The 17177-nt window shown below is 40.4% G+C and overlaps 1 protein-coding gene across 6 annotated transcripts in view; it reads right to left on the bottom strand.

Annotated features, from left to right (window-relative positions):
- CDH6 (cadherin 6) overlaps positions 1-15352 on the bottom strand; it is a 130478-nt gene extending 115126 nt beyond the window's left edge. For 2 of the 6 annotated variants that reach the window (XM_045186353.2, XM_045186355.2), the window contains exon 1: positions 12685-12795. The gene's annotated coding sequence lies outside the window, so the exon portion shown is untranslated. Of the gene's footprint in view, positions 1-12423; positions 12540-12684; positions 12874-15091 lie in introns of those variants that run through there. The other 4 variants (XM_053914050.1, XM_071219735.1, XM_045186356.2 and 1 more) reach the window with 4 other exon arrangements.
- Between the last annotated feature and the right edge of the window lie 1825 nt (positions 15353-17177).

Genomic DNA, 17177 nt, shown 5'->3' with positions numbered 1-17177 from the left:
TGGGAGGCTGGCACCAACTTTCTTAAGTGTGTTCCCGCAACGTGTTCAAAGGAAATCAGATTACAAGAGAAGAAAATTAAGATCCAGTATAAATAATGTAAAAGAATAGAAGTATAGTCCAGAATTTTAAAATGGACACTCTCCGCTTGTTCTTTTAAAAAATATCTAAGGTGTTCTTGCCATTTGTCAAAACCAGAGCTATGTCTTGCCCTGGCTGGGTGACTCAGTTGGTTGGAGCACCATCCTGTGCACCAAAAAGTGGTAAGTTTGATTCCTCGTCAGGGCATACACCTAGGTTGCGGGTTTGATTCCCAGGTGGGATGTGTATGGGAAGCAACCCATTGATATTTCTTTCTCAGACTGATGTTTCTCTCTCTCTCTTTCTTCCTCTCTCTATAATCAATAAACATCCTCAGGCGAGGATTAAAAACAAATAAACAAAAACAGTGTTCTGCGTTAACCTAGAGGCCTCATTCTCTAGATATTTCTAGTGTGATAGGTAAGAACGAGAGTCTTGCAAAGATGTATTTACAGTTGTGTTGTAAGTAAGTCTTACAGGTTCATGCAGTGAGAACTCTAAGCCGAAAGCGGGATAGTGGAGGTCAGGGAAAGCTTCCTGGAGAAAGACATTCTTGACCTCTTTAAGATCCAATAACATTTGGCCAAGTGAAGATGAGTTGGAATACAAGAGATAAGCAACCAGGACAGCTGAATATTAGCACCGAGGTTCAATGTCAATGCATTAAACTCTAGATTTAGCAATGGTAGATCCTAATCTATTTCATGACTAAAAGGCTCAAGCCTGATAAAATTTCTATTTTTCATTGAATAAACTTCAGAAATGGCAGCTCCTAACAGTTGTAATTAATACTAAATACATATTGTAACTGACGTGACTTCAAAGCAGGGTGGTATCCATGGCACCCAACACAATGCCTTGCACAAAAGTGTTCATTAAGTGGTTATTGAATTGAAATCCTGCTGTCCAAATCCAAAATTTCAGCTAGTCTTCTTGCATGAAAAGATCACTTGCCGAAATGTATTTGTACTGATCATTCTATGTGAAGCGGTATGCTGTATGGCAAAGTCATTGGGGAAATTGTAGCGGTTAGTGAAAGAAACACTGTGAAAATATTTTGGGGCATATCATCAAAAATAAAACTCTTAATAAGCTTTTGGTAGCGAAGAGGGATATGTTTTTTTTTTTGTCTTGTTTTATTTTTATTTTTATTTTTTTTAAGCTGAGGCAGGAGATCAAAAGCCAAACCTGAAAATGAGTAGAGACCCTACATATCACAGGATAACCTGAAACTAGAGGCTAATTTCCATATTCCCGTAAGATGTAAGTACGGGGATAAGGCTAAAATATAAGCAGCTCTGAACGTCCCATTTATTATATAAAGGCTAGTGCTATGCATGCATTATTATGAGAGTAGGCATTCTAATGCTGCTGTCTTCCTTCATTTTGTTTTCCAGTTCTGGCTTTGTGCTTAGAAAGTCCATTGCTATCTAAAGACTGTAACATATATTTATCTAGTTGTGGACAAAAGTTACCATTTAATTTTGTACTCATAAATCTTTAGCCCATTTGGGGTTTATCTTCTATGAAGTATGAGGAAAAAATCTAACTATTTTGCCCAAACTGTAAGTCCATGTTTGTCTTGCCATTGTCTGTCCAGCACTGGGCACAGGAGGCCCTCAATAAATATTACAGAATGAATAAATTAATGAATGATGAGTCTGAGCCTTCAGACTCTCTCTTGCCAGGTCCCCCTTGGGATCGACAGTAAGTGATTGCAAGATTGACTCAAATTAAAGCAAAGAGTCAGACCTAAAGCTGAAAGGCTTTTGTGAGGCTTTGGGCTATCATTAATTGATCTAACTTGTTATGTGAATATACTGGTAATTCATTGAGGAGTGAAAAGGAAAGATGTATTTTCTTGTTTTCTGTCTAATTATATTTTTGAGTCCTGAGAAATGTGTATACTGCATATATGGTGTGTGTGTGTATATTTATGTGTGTGTGTGTGTATATTCTACATCATGGACATTTTTTGATTTGACATACATTCGAATCTATCACCTATTTCAATATGTGTGTGTATATATATATATATATACATATATATATATGAATGAATGATAAAGGCACAACAGTTTAATAGTTAAGAGCATGGGCTATCAAGACTGCCAAGATTTAATTTCAGCTCCGACAAGTATTAGCTGTGTGACCTTGGGCAAGCAAGTTGCTTAACTGTGCTGTTTCCCAGTTTTGCCTGTAAAAGTGGGAAGGTTGACAGTGTTTACTTCAGAGCATTGTTTGTAAAGAAATTCATGTAAGTCACTGAGAATAGTGCCTGAAATATTTTAAGTGTTCTCTGTGCTAGCTTTTATTACTATCCTCTTCAGTTTTACCAATCATCTTTCTCATTTTTGCTCAAGGAACAGATTCAAAATATCTTGAAAAGAAATATAGGATTATTTAAATGAGAGGTTGAAAAACTCACTTAGCAAGAAAGCAATTTCCTTATTTATCATAAAAAATATGAAGTAACATATATGGATACTAAAAGTGTAAAAGAACACAGTCTCAGAAAGAACAATATTTGAATTCTGAAAAATAAAATATATTGACAGTGTCAACTCAGAAGCACATCCTGTTTCCAAACATAAATTAAGAATTAAATAATCAAAATGACAGACTTCTGCTAATCTGCTTAGGAAGGCATAAACTGTTAATCAGGCTCCGGGCAGCATTGCTTAATACCGAGTTTAATAAAGCGTCTGCCTGGAGGAAGGAGGGTCTGTGGCCGAGTTTGAAGGCGGGGCAGCCTGATGTACCTTCTCTGTCTCCGCGGCTCGCAGGACGCGGCGGATGAGGCTTCCTCTGAAATTGGCTCCTTTTAAAGGAGTCAGAATTATGAAAAATGATTAGCAGGGGACTGAAAAGTTGTATGTTTCACTGGTATGAATGAACTTGAAAAAGAAATACACTGGAAAAAGTATTTATTTAAGAGAATGATTTGCAGCTTGAACGAGAATCTCACCTAGGAGGCACGCATGGAGCCCTCACTCTGTGCTTACACTGCGGTGCCTCTACCTTAAAACTGTGATCTCGAGATGGAGAAGTGACATTTTAAACCCATTTTCTCCCCATCCGGAATTTATCTACTTCATAAGCCATCTTCTATCAGGTGAGCTTTTGCTGTGCAGGAAATCAAATCAGGAATTTTCCAGAAGCCTTCGCATCATTTTTAGGAATATTTATCAATTAGATAAAACCTACATTGGCAAGAACATGACTAGCAAAGCATCTTCTGAGCCGGCGGAGCCATGTGGCTGCTTCTTTGGATTGTTGAGTTTAACATGAAGCCTAAATTTCACCTCTTGCTTTAAAGGCTTCATAATATCATAGTTAGTACACATTTCTACTTACAAAGCAGGACAGGTTTGGCTCTCATTTTCTATGACTGGTTTCGCTAACCAGCTAAGATGAAAAGATTGTTGTACAAAGAAAAAAGATAAAAAACAAGCCATACAAAAATTCATTTTACCCTGGCTGGTGTGGCTCAGTAGATTGAGTGCTGGCCTATGAACCAAAGGGTTGCTGGTTTGATTCCCAGTCAGGGCACATGCCTGGGTGGTAGGCCAGGTCCCTGGTGGGGGGCACACCAGAGGCAACCATACATTGATGTTTCTATCCCTCTCTTTCTCCCACCCTCCCCCTCTATCTAAAAGTGAAATAAATAAAAGCTTTAAAAAATTCATTTTAGTTTACTGACAAATTGGGAAGCAAACACATGGGCTATTAATGTTTAGAACACCCAGGATACAGAGCAAACTTCTTGTTTTTCAGTGTCCAATTAATCCAGCATAGGGTTTCAATAATTTCTCCTCTCTTTGTCCACTACATAAAAATCTTTCATTACATCACATAAACGTAGTCACTTGAGAACATTTTTCTCTTATGTAGCTTTCAGCTCCATATTTTAAATATGTTAACTGTCCTGTTTAGCATTCTCCTCGAAAAAGTGGTTATTCATGTCAACTCTAGATATTTTGCAGTGTTCTTTCCTCTATTGTGGTCATCTCTTTGATTTCATTGTTTTTTAGCACACAAAGTACATACATATTTAAATTCAAGGGGGGTGCATTTTTAAGAAAAGCAAACCATGGTAGTAGTTGGAAAGCTATTGTGGAATGTGGCATCTGAGAATTAAAGGCAAACTTAAGAAAGAAAAGAAAGTATCATGAGAAAAAAATTTTAAATATTGGACCCGTATTTGGCACGTCTACACTTAAATCACAGGCAGTTTACCTGAGGGTAAAGGTACATTGAATGCAAAAATTATTGCAGAGCCGGTACTTTCTGGGTCTGGAGGTTTGGGACCACCTCTTGATGACACAAGTAAGTAAGTGATCCTTTCACTCTGCTGTCTTAATTAAGATCCACGCCAAACATCTATTTTTTGGTAAAAAGGGAGATAGGAGTCAGAAAAGGAGAGAAATTGTGGCACTGATATTTTTATAAGGCTTCCCTCATAGAACCAATTCTTTCTGAAACACTGACAAAATGTCAACTAGGTACTTTTAAACAAGTAGTGTAATTTGAGAGTAAATGCTGGGAGATACAGTAGCTTGACTTGGTTTAATTTAGGATTCAGCAGTAACATAACAGCCTGGGTGGATTTTATCATTTTCATTGGTGATTAGTTAGTCTGACCACATCATTTTGATCTGTGTTAAATTAAAACCGGTTGCTAAGAAGAGCTTAGAATATTGTCCTTGAATATGAAATTGGGCAGTTTCAAACATTTTATAAAACGGATGATAGCAGATTAATGAAACTCTATTTTTTAATCCTGCAAAAAGGAAGTTTAAGCTTTGTAGCTAAAAATATAAGCTGATTTTCATGACTGAAATCTGTAAAATATGCTAGAAGGCAATTGCTTTTTGAAGTTAAAATGCATACCTTAAAATACAAATTAACACTTTCAAAAATTTGTCCACAGTTACATAAAGTTCATTTTTAGGGAAAAAATTGCCATTTTTACAATATATATGGTTAAGTTGAGCTGAATTTTCCTTAACTGATCAAATTATATAAAAATAAATTTCAAACTTGAATTTTACTCAATAATCCACTATGTAACTAGGTGGGCAAATTCATCATTTATGGCACATTCTGGCCTTGAGCTTGGCCAAGCATATTCTTACAGGACCTGCCAATACAGGCAGGAATTGTATTAGTATCACAAACATTAGTGTTACTGTATATAAAGTTTAATTGGGAGATCCAAAGGTACCTTTTGATTGAATGACTTTAGTTTGTCTTTTTTGGCTGTTTTTAATATCATTACAATTGGCCTTTACTTTTCATTCATCCAGATAAGAAGGAAGAGAATCAGGCCAATAATTTTTCATCATGAAGTTATTCATTATCTAACCTAGTGGACCTCAGACTTTTGGATTTCATAGAACATTGTTAGTTGTTTTTTTTTTTTTTTAAGGGGGGACGTTGCCATTGGTTGCTCGTCAGATTTCAACTTTGCTAAGGGAAAAAAACAACATAGTTGATCCATACCCTTTCGTGAAAGAATTGACATTTTAACTCCAAGGAAGTGGGAAAGACACTGTGTGAGTTCTTTACATTGGATAAATTGAGATTTATGAAACACTGACTAGGTTGTCATTGTTTCTCATGTCTGACTATTCGCCAATAACTTGTTTGTTGTTTTCAAAGATGGACACAGAGTTTGGCTAGCCTGGGTAATCACTGATTTAGATAAAGCTCACTCAAAACTGCCATCAACCATTACAAGTAAAATAGAAACCTAAATTTTATCATGTGTTCACAAGTACTGGTCAAAATTTCAAAAGACGATTACAATTCTTCTTTGCAACAAGAGCTTTACAAAATGGTAGGAATACACGAAATTCCTAAAGAAGCCAGTATCTTTATTTTCTCCCTAAGTTTCCAGGTGCAGTCCTACATAACATATTTATAAATAACAATATTGTAGATTTAAATGTCCTCTTTAATTTTTAATGTCAGAATTAAGTGGAGCTGGTAAAAAGCAGTAACACTCAATAACTAGAAGTTAAGTTACAGATGAGAGAGACAGAGAAAAGAACTGAATGTATCTATGGACAAGTCACTTCACCTCTCTGATCATCAGCTATCTCAAATGTAAAGGACAGGTGTCGGGTTAAATGATCTCCAAGCTCCTATCTGTGCCTCACACTCTCTGATTATACTTCTAATGTTCTAACTGTCCTCGAAGGCTGGGCTAACTACATGACTTTGGGAATGGTGATAATAGAAAGAATAGAGTTTAATGAAAATGGCTTATCAATGTCAATCTTACATACTATTCTACTAAGAGGATGTCTGCCTGCCTACCTGCTTCCCTTCTTTGCTTCTTCCCTCCCTCTCTTCCTCCCTCTTTCCTTCCTTCATTTTATCTTTTTTTGGTGAAGTTTTACTTGATAAAGAAATAATTAAGAACAAATACTGAGCTATGATGGCAACGAAATAACAAAATTGTGCTTACAAAAGGAGAAAACAATTATTTTTACCCATCAGATAAAGATGGAAATAAATACAATTTCACTCCACTCTACCCAGTCTCAAGTGCTATGTACACCCTGACGAAGCTAATGCCTGAGAAAGCACCGAGGGCCTCAGAGGGTGCTGGGAGGTTGGGATGCCTCTTGTCAATGAAATGAACAGCTGTCACTTCTAGCTACCTTTGTGAAGTGCCCCCTCCATCAACACGAGGCTCTCTTTGAAGGCAGGAGAAAATAATTTATTCTCTTATGAAAGTACCATTATTATCCTCAAATGGCCCACGCGATCTTTTTTACTACAGTTATAAACTCTAATGCATACTTGCAAATGGTTTTTCAAAAATAAATAACCTACATTTTCTTAGTCTTAAAATCTGCATTGCTCTTGTCAAAATAATCCAATCATTCCCATGCCCTCTGTTGCTTTGTATTTCTCAGAGAGAGTCACACTTTTGCTTCTAAGATATCACATGTGTTAGTTAAGAGCACATTCATTAAGTGCTTGGCTGAAACAGAAATTCCCTGGAAATTCAAACCAAAAAAAAAAAAAAAGAGCTAAATAGGATACAAGTATGACATTTTTCTTTGATATATTGAGTAATTGTTACTATACAGAATGACCAGAAAATACTTAGAACAGTGTGTTGACATGTAGAAAAGCTCTGTAAAGGTTAATTTATTAGTATGTACTTTGCAATTATGATCATTATAATTTGGATATATAAACATTCTGAGCTCACTGGTCACTATTATTTTGTTATCAGGTGAGGTGGGCTGTCTTGCTAGTTCAGTCTGTCATCATAATTTACCACAAATAGGGTTCGAATGGTGACGTATTTGGTCTGTATCACTATTGCAGACTTTGGGTTGCAGGTGTCAAAAGGACAAACAGTGTATCCATTCAGCCTGCAGGACAGTAAGGACGATAGAAGAAAAGGAGGTGATATTGTTCGAAGTACTAATAAAATCTGTTTCTTTGATTCTCATGAGAGTTCAGATCACCTTTTTAAAAAACATCCTCTTCTGGTTATTTTATGGTCCATGCAGGACCATTTCTTTTAGATGGTCATTTTTTTTTAAGGATAATTTTCAAGTTTTCATTCTGTAGTAGAGAAGTGTAGTGTTTACAAACATACTAGTGATATAATTATGTTTATAAAATTGTATTTAATATCAGCAGTATTTTTAAAGTAGGAAATGCAACCTGGGCAAAAACGGCAGTTTTGATTCTATTTCTATGCCTATGTTTCCCTCTTATGTAAAAATTCACTTCCTTATCTGTTTTCACTTTGTTATTTGGACACCTCAATTTAAGTTTTTCTTGCTGTTTTCCACTCCTATAACTTATTAGGTCTCCTGAACATCTTTTGGGTGATCTACCAATTTGGGAAGTTGTAGAAAGAGGAAATCACAGTGCTCTTTCCAGTGATAAAATATGAAGATAAACCATACTCTCTGGTGGCTAGCTTTATATTCCTGACCTTAATAACTTGTTCTCTTCTACCAGAGAGGACTGTATGTTGTAGGAAAAGCTTGGGACCCATGCTGCCCATTGATACTGCACATCAAGTTCAATAGTAACATTCTGGCTTTAATTAAACTCCTCCTCTTCTACATCTCAGCACATTGATCTGATTAATAGAGGAAATGAGCACCCAACACTGTCAGTGTAAAGATATTAAACAGGTAAAAGAAGGTAAGATAATTTCTAATAATCTGTGGGATGGAGGCATCGTGCCCTGCACACGTGTCCGCTCTTCATCTATGGATGTGTCCAGGGCGTCCATTCTTCGGTAAGTTTCCTCTGTTGGAGGAGCCAACATTTCCTGGATAGTTCAGTCTTGAGCAGTCAGAGTACTAGCTGTCTCTGGCCTGCTCTGACCCAATCATTTTGGCCTAAAGGACTTTACTCCATTTACTTTTGTAGTAAATGAAGGTGCATCACCTTTTCGAAAGGTTATTTGTACTCTTCCCCTCTTACCTTATCTTCTTACTTTGTGAAAGATGAGGTTATGAAGACTATACGTTTGGCTCTATAGTTAATTAGGGAGAACCTGAAGTTTCTCATATGACTGCTTTGAAAAAGGGAGCAGTCCTAGGAATAGGAACTTTAAAAAATGTAGGCCAGTTAATCTTCATAAGAGGAAAGCTCAAACAAAAATATTACTGTTCAGATCCAGGACAGTGCCTCAACCTCTCATCTATCTTCCAAATAGAATAAAAATCCCAACGAGAAAAACCAACCCACGTCCTGTGTTTCTGTATTTCTTCGTAATTCTGTTGGAGCAGTGTGACAGCCAGGTGTTCTGTGTGTTTTAATTTCTTTTCAGCAATTTCCCTATATTAGCATGATGTTCTTGAGTCTTTGTATTTAGAAGTATTATTCGGAAAAAAATAAACCAGAGAAGGTTGGATTATCTACATTTTCACCTTTTTGTGAAGCAAATAAGGTAAGCTCAGTAGACACTAGCTAGGCTGAAACACTATTAAAAAATGCAATTCAGACAGAGGATTGGCTTGCTATTTTTAGAAGCAAGACCCTAATTCTGATGGACCCCAAAGAATGGGCTGTTGTGACTAAGCAAGCAGCATGAGGCAGCTGGCTTCTGTGGATGTTATCTCATTTGGAACACATTTCAAACTTTAGAACAGAGTTTTAAATTGGAAGTTGGAACCTGCACACTGTCAGCAGAAGAGGCTGATTCAGTCTCATAGAACTTATCTTACTTTAAGTTGCAGAGTTGTTTTTTTTTTAAGAAGTAGGTTAGCTAACACGTGTTGTGATACATTAAAGAGAGAAATAAAAAAACACCTCCCAGAATATGGGTGACATATGCATCTGAACATCTTTGGGACTTTTAATACATGCTTATTTGAATGGGGACTTCTTTCAATTGGAAGCCTCTAGTTCCGTATAACTTGTGAATGTTCGTGGATCTCTGAAAGGTTAATGAATTTTTTTCCTGAAAATATTTCTTAAGTGGTAGGGATCATTTATGTGGAACTTTCTGAGTTATAGCTATCACCCCATTATTGTTTGGGGTTAAATTTGAGTAAAGGAAGGAGAGCCATGGCGAGATCAGAAGTAAGGAAAACCAGAGTGATCGTGTGAGCTCCTTATTAATTGTTCATTGCTTTTATTTGGAATCATGGAAAAGTTACCGAAAGTCTGGATACCTAGAAACCTGTGCCAGTTGAATTCCTTACATTAGAGGAATTAAACAAATGATACCAATATAATGATGTTCACCTGGCTTGAATGTCAAGCTAGTATTTGGAGAATACGAACTCGTCTATGAAGAAAAAGCTGTTATGTGCTTATTATCTTAGATAACAAAATCCATGATGCCATCGTGATGCACAGGGAGAAATGCATGGAATGACCCACTAGAGGTCCCTTCCAAAAGAAGTTTCTGTCATTCAAGAGTAAGTGGCCTCAGTAAGTTGGCATTTGTGACTGCAGAGCAAGTAAGGGCCAGAAGGGGGGACCGCACGTTTCAGTTTCACTTTCTTAGGAAAGCGCATGGTTTTATTCAGAATATTTGTCACATTTTATCTCTTTTTATCCCTATGTGGGACAATCACTCGGTTAGCTCTAATTAGGTATTCAGAACTTCTTGTTCCAACTTATTGATGCATCTGCAGGAATAAAGTGCCATGTGATGTCCTGGAACTGTAGTTGTGCTTTCTAGAAATTTTAGCTGTTGCATGTATCACAGAGCAGTACTTTCCAAGACAGGTTTTTTATTATTATTATTTTTTTTAATGTAGAAAAGAAGAGTGCCTCAGAGTAAGTTTTCACTTGCAAAGCTGATGGGAGTGGTGGGTGGAAGAGATAAAGTACATGTTTTCTGATAGTAGGCAACTTGGTAGAAAATGATTTTGTTTCTATACATTATCTTTGCAGAGTTAGCATTAAGAAATGTAATTGCAATAAATTGATGTAAAAGCCAGATAGCAAAGGGACTAAAAGTCCCTAGAGAGACACTAGTCTATCACTTACAATGGCAGCGAAAGATAATTGTAGACAAGTACAGTAGAACTAAACCGTTGCTATTTTCCTTCGGAAATGTAATGCTGCCTCCCAAGTTTTTCTGAAGAAACTGGTTACTTCCTCTGCATGCCATGAAGCATCAAAATAGGTAGGAAAAGATCTGACTTTTACTTCCTCCAAATACCTACTTAATTAGAGCACATCAAAGAGCCAAAGTGGGTGAGACACAATCCTGTGTGATTGTATGTTCCCATCAATGTTGGGTGGCCTTTAAGTTTTGGAGCTCTGCATTGAAAATCTGGCTTCTGGCATAAACTTTGCCCCCCTCCTTATGAGATAATGAAGACATCTTCTTGCTCATATCCCCTTCCTTCACACAACTTGTTTTCCGGCTCTCTAGACTAGCCAACATGGAACCCTGCCAGTGCCATCACACAAAGGACGATGCTCAAGCTACACTGGAAGAGACTCCCCTCCCTCCACCCCCCCCAACCCCCGCCCCGGAGTACAATCTTAAAGGATTTCCTTTTCGGGTAAAACGTCAGCAAGAAAAGAAAGGAAATAAGCAACCCTTGCCTCCCCATTTGAATAAACATATTTTTTTATTCATTCTCAGAAGAGTTGTGCATGGACTAGGTACATTCCCCGCGTTCCTTTCCCAGCCCAGGGAGGAGAGTGCACCTGCTGGATAATACACACCCAGAAAGCACATAGTTGGCGTGTGCACCCCTCCAGGGCAGCCACGCATGTATGTTCACACCAGCCACTCCAGCAACGTTCTCCGAGGAAAAACCTCTTCTTTCCTACAGTATGTGCTTCATTAAGTGAAAGTGAAGATTGGACAAGACATGGGCCTGATACACCTCTTTATGTAAATATCATAATTAAAATGAGAGAGAGAGAGAGAGAGAGAGAGAGAGAGAGAGAGATATGGATGGATGTGTGGCTCTTCCAGATGATTAAACTTCTTGGTTCTTCAGTGTTCTCAATAGTTAACTCAGGTGAACGGCCCCTTGCACTAACAGAGACCTGCATATAACTCCCCATAAAATATGGATTTCATTGCAGCAGTGACAACACTTCTCAGCACCACGCTGACCTCTCCAGCATCTCCCATCTTACAATCTCCGAGAACTCTTGGCAGAAGAATATCTAACTACAGAAGTCACCCCAGCTCTGCCACTGCCGCAGCGCACACCATTGCAACCTCCCCTTTTATTAAATTTCTGGATGATCAGACACGGCGAGGGCTCCCCTTTTCCTGCATCGGACATCTGACAACGCCGGGCGCACCCGGTCAGCTCTTCGACCAGTCCGGGGAGGCGTCAGACCCCCGATTGTGCCTGGGCGGCCGTGAGAGCACGAGCGAGCTGCGTTTCCCACATGACTTAGCTCTGGACAGTGTGCTCCATTTTCGGAGTCCAGTGTTGGACTTTCCTTGCAACCTAAGCATTCCCGTCCTGTGCGAGCCCGCAGGCGTTGCCCCACACGAGCGAGCAAGCTGACAGTTTTCTCTAGCTCTCTCTGGGCCAAATCACCTCTTTAGCTTAAGTTTTCCTAATGGAAAGCATTCAGGAGTTTTCAAGCTACCTGATTTTCTGCTTTACTCCAAAGCCAAGACATGTAACTCAGCCAAAGCAGTCCTGCACAGACCCTTGTGATGCGGGCGGGTGGAAATAAATCAAGCCGCACCAGGCTCCGCGGGTCCTACACGCACCAGCGCCCTTGGTAATTGACCGGCCAACTTCGCCAATGCCGGCGCTCGCGGGGAAGCCCCTGCCCGCGGAGAGAAAGACGGCGTGTTCTTCCCCGCGCCCGTTTGGGGCGCCCCCACCCAGCCCCCTGCCGATCGGTCTTACCAGAAGGCAGATGAGCGGCGCTCAGGCTCCCCGGGAAGCGGCGCCCGTCTTGGGCAGCGGCAGCAGCGCCGCCTGCGCGATCGGACCCGCGCGCCCGCCCCGACACTGGCTGCCAGGCTGAGCATCCCTCCCAACTCCGGGAGCGCGGCACCCGCCCGGCGGAGAGGAGGGCTCTCTGATTGGCTTCCATCAAAGCTATAGAATTAAAAAGCAGAAAAGGCAGGCACAACCACCACCGCTACCAGCGGTGACCAAACCCACCTTTGCTCTCCTTGCTGCGCCCAGGGAGACCCCGCGACCCGCCCAGGCTGCTCCTGCCGCCGCCGCGGCGCGCCCCGGCTCTGCGGTTCTCGCTGCAGCGGCGGAAACTGCAGCTCTTGGGATGGGAAGGTTACGGGCTCCGGAGAGCTGGCTCTTGTGGGCACACACTGATTTGCAAGTGAATGAAGTGGGAGGGAGCAAAGAGAGGAGGACTTTGTTAGAGAGGCCCAGTGCCTGCCCCCACCGCCCCCTCCCCTTGACAGAATGACTCCCTGTGTTTGAAGTCCTGAGCAATTCGCTGCCTGTAACACTCCCTCAGTCCAGGCTTCCCTTTCTTTCTTTCTTTTTTTTTTTTTTGTGGTGGGGGGGAGTTGGGGGTTAAGACATACTCGGAACTTATGTGGCTGTTCTTTCCTTTATCCTATCAAAATGCACCCTGTGCTAATAGCAGGCAAGGGTCTGTTGTTCTTTTTTACCGACCGAGCAGTTACGGTTCCCAGGGACAGTGCCTCCTCCGCTATCAGCTGGCCAGCTTCGCGTTACAGCTCGCGGAGCAGGCACACGCCTAAACAACCCCGTCTCCCGAGATAACAGTACCGACGGCGTTTCTGCACAGCGTGCACCGGCGCGCTCCAGACGCGGGAAGACACGGGTTCAGACGTGTTTTTCCTTCTCTTAATGGGAAGACAGGTTTTTACAGACTGCTATGATCTCCGTTACTCTCGCAAGTGAGTAACCCCAGGATGTTGCAGGATGAAGCCATGCTTCCCTGGGTTTGCAGAAGCACGTGGAACCCAAACCCTTCAGGCTCACCCTGACTTAACGGCTGATTCCGTCGTTCTAACTGAGTTACTATGAGGACACAAAAGACTTGTAGAAAAGGGGTGACTGACGATATTCAAGGTCTACCGAACTGGTTTAGGATATTTCAGGAAAGTTCCTGAAGTGAGATAACCTCCAAATTCAACTCTTTGGAACACATAGGTTGAATGGTTACATTTACACTTAAAAAAAAAAGGTAATTTCTCATATTAGGGAACTCAGCTGCAAGAATCTTAAGCATGTCAAAGGATTATTAAATGAGAGTAATGGTTTTCTGCATAGGAGATGCAGACTTGATGGAGCCAGGCACTGTTGGATTAGGAAAATTAAATCTAATTACCACAGTGATTGCACCCGGGGTCAGCAACATCCCAAACCAGCTGTTTATGTACGCTCTAAGTTCACCAGGAGATTTCCATCGCATAGCGCTCTAAAACAACATCCAGGCTACTCTGGCCTCTGAGCGGTTAAATTGGTTGGAGGTTGGTCTCCTTCCCAACTGAGCTTTTACTAGAAAATCTTTTGTTTCTCCAATAGAAGTTCAGGCATTTAAATAAAGCCCAAATCAAAGTATTTCCTCTAGGCAGTCAGCGCTTCAAAGAAGTGTGCGTGGAATGGTTTTAGCACAGATGCTCCACACATGGAAGATGGAAAGACTTTGAGTTTCTTTCCTGAAACCCTCTTCCCCTAATGAAGAATTGTCACCAACTTATGAAAACAGGCTGATCCTTTTTTCAGGCAGCTCTTTAAACTCTTGTGGAGACAGAGTATGCAGAAGAAAGCTGCTTTTCATTCACAGTCCATTCCTCAGGTTACGATTTCTTATACGTTTAATTGGAAATTCTAGCTTCTTATGTTTGTATAGTCCTTTACTACCTACAAAACACTTTCATGGACTGTTTTAATTCTTCTTTCAACAAGTGGCGAGATTTCCCCCCCATTAAGACAGAGGAAACACACAGGTGAGGAGATGTTGTAGGTTACATAACATGTGTGCCCCAAAAAACCTGGTGAGCAGAAGAGGCAGAGAGAACACCGGTAAACTGTGTGCAGAGTGTGTGTGCGCGCAGATATAATCATGTAATTATACGTGTGCCAATAAAATGTCACGTTTTAAAGCAACGTTTACAGAAAGATGTGTAAGATTGACTGATATTTTTTGGTAAAAGTGGATAATCGTGAAGTTGGTGTTCTACCCGTGGAACCAGTTAATATCTCACAAAGGAAATCTCTTAATTGTTTGCAATATACTGTTCTTCAAACCCCATTAAGCCACATAGCAAAGGTGATTAAAACAACCACTTTTTGTTAAGAATGGATAAACAATTTCTTTCTAACTGTTCAAGTGGCAACATTAAATTACATAAAGGATAGCACTTTTTAAAAAAGTTTTGTCTTACATAAACATTTTTTAAGGATTGCACTTTTATACTCAAAAGTGTTTTGCATGATGTTTGAGGATTTTTAGTAACATTTACCACAATAATTACTAATTTTTATTTACACAATTGAGGTAAGTATCCAGAATTAGTTCTCTCTCATTTCAGAGATGAAGAGCTGAGCATTACTAAAGTTAGATGATTACCTGGTGTTACGTAAGTGCTGTTCCAGTTCATTCTTCGGCATACCAAACCATGCTGGCAAGTAACAGAAGCTAGTGAGTAACAGTTAAGCTAATAAGGGGTCCTAGCTGCTGTCACTACGTAGGGTCTTCTTATGAACCTCAAGGAAATTCTGCAGGGCCTCGGGAAAGGCCTGGAAGCGGACACCCAGAAGCCACCAGCGCTCTTCCTGCAGCGCTCCTTCCTTCTCCTGACTGGGCTTCTGTGTGGTTTGTGCGCCTCCACACCTGCTTCCTCTGCCCTCCCGTTCACAGGGCAGAATAACACCACCGCGGTTCCAGAGCTTACCGGTGGGAAAGAGAGGCAGTTCTTTTCCCGCTACATTGCCAAATTCTTGGAAAGTGGCTTTAGTGGGTCAAGTGTTCCCCTGCCCCGCTTAGCTGGGGCGGGGGCTGGGGCAGGGACAGGAGGAGGCAGCATGGATGGTTAGTACACGCTGGCTTACCTAGGACCAAAATGAGGGCAACAGCCAGGGAGTGTCCTTGTGACCCAAGAAGACATTTCGGAGAGTGTGCTATTCTCCATTCCCTGTTGTTTTGTTTAGTAATTTGGTACAGCTGAAGCATCTCACCCATTTTTTTAGGCTACTTCATTATTTTATATGCTTCAGTAAAAATTACTGGTACTCTTCTCCTTTTACAGCTTGCAAAGTTTCAGTGAAAAAAAAAAGAAACCTTCTTCATAGACCGTTACTAGGGATATTAATTTTGATGAGGGATTTTTCAACTTCCACTAAATCTCTCTTCAGATGATTAAGAGGCTATCTTACCCTTATAATGGGGATGCATATAAATAAATAATTGCAAGTTCTCTGACTTTCTTCTCAATAATACACATCTGTATGCAATGATTATCTGATAAAAACATTTTCATGATCATCAACAATTATTCTTGATTAGAAGAAAAAAGTTCACTTTCAGAACCACGTGCTTAATTAAGAATCCTGGCATGGATGGTTTTGATTCAGCCAGTCCAAGTCTTCCATCTGAAATTTACCCTAACTGTGTTGCTGCCAGAAAGAGTACAGATGTTACAATGCTTATTACTTGATCATCGTGGGTGTGCTCAAGTGGGCAAATTCTGCTGAGGAGTACAGGCCCATTCCCCCCCTCTGTCGCATGTGTATGTATGCAATTTCACCTGCGCACACGCACACACACACACCCACACGAGTGGTTAAGAGGGAAAAGAGATTTAACCACGTTGGATATTATTGAACTGAAACAAAGGAGACAGGAAACCTCTATGGAATTTCCCCTTTTGTGAGAGCCATAGACATCTCAATAGGAGCTAAAATAAATTCACACACACTTGAGGTGCTTATCCAGGTTCTCTAATCTTGGGAGAGTTTCCAATGCGGTATTTAAAAATGGGTTGGATCCCAGGATGCATTAAGACGATTGTCTCTCGATCGTTATTGTTGACTCATCACTATAGGTAGATTACAATAGCCAGGAGATTTCCAAGTGAGATAAATGCACAGCAGCAAAATGTTACTGACCTACACAGGGCATTTTAGTGCTCTGGGCATTTCAGGGTAGGTAGAGTGGATTTCGTGTTTTGTAAAATTCTTTTTCCATTTTATTCACTGCTTTGTGGTGGAATCTGAATTTGCCTGATCAGACATCTGCAACTCAAGTTTGGTCGACTGTACTATGTCAATGAAGAGACATGTCTATGTTTAGGAAAAAACAGACATGGGGAGAATATGTAACATAACAGTATATTCTTTTAAATAACTGGTCTATATTTAAACCACAATAAACAGAAATAGACCAGAATAAACAGAAAATCCTACACTTGCATCCAGAAGGAAAGATATGTCCCTTCCTTCACTATCTCCTCTCCCAATTATAGAAGCACTGTGATGGCAGTAGTGGCAGACTAGAGTGGGAAAGACAATGTAACGGCATATGTTGGAAAAGACAGGGTCCCGCAGAAGTGACGCCATCGAGTGTGGTTGGTAGGGTACGCGACTGTCTCACACGAGATGGGCAGCAGAGAGAACATTTCACCTAAGAAGTCATACGGTGTCATCTGGTGTGCTTG

Source organism: Desmodus rotundus, chromosome 1, assembly GCF_022682495.2.
Source record: "Desmodus rotundus isolate HL8 chromosome 1, HLdesRot8A.1, whole genome shotgun sequence".
In the NCBI taxonomy this organism is placed as follows: Eukaryota; Metazoa; Chordata; class Mammalia; order Chiroptera; family Phyllostomidae; genus Desmodus; species Desmodus rotundus.
The sequence above is the reverse complement of the archived record's forward strand: the minus strand, read 5'-3'. Positions and strand labels throughout refer to the sequence as shown.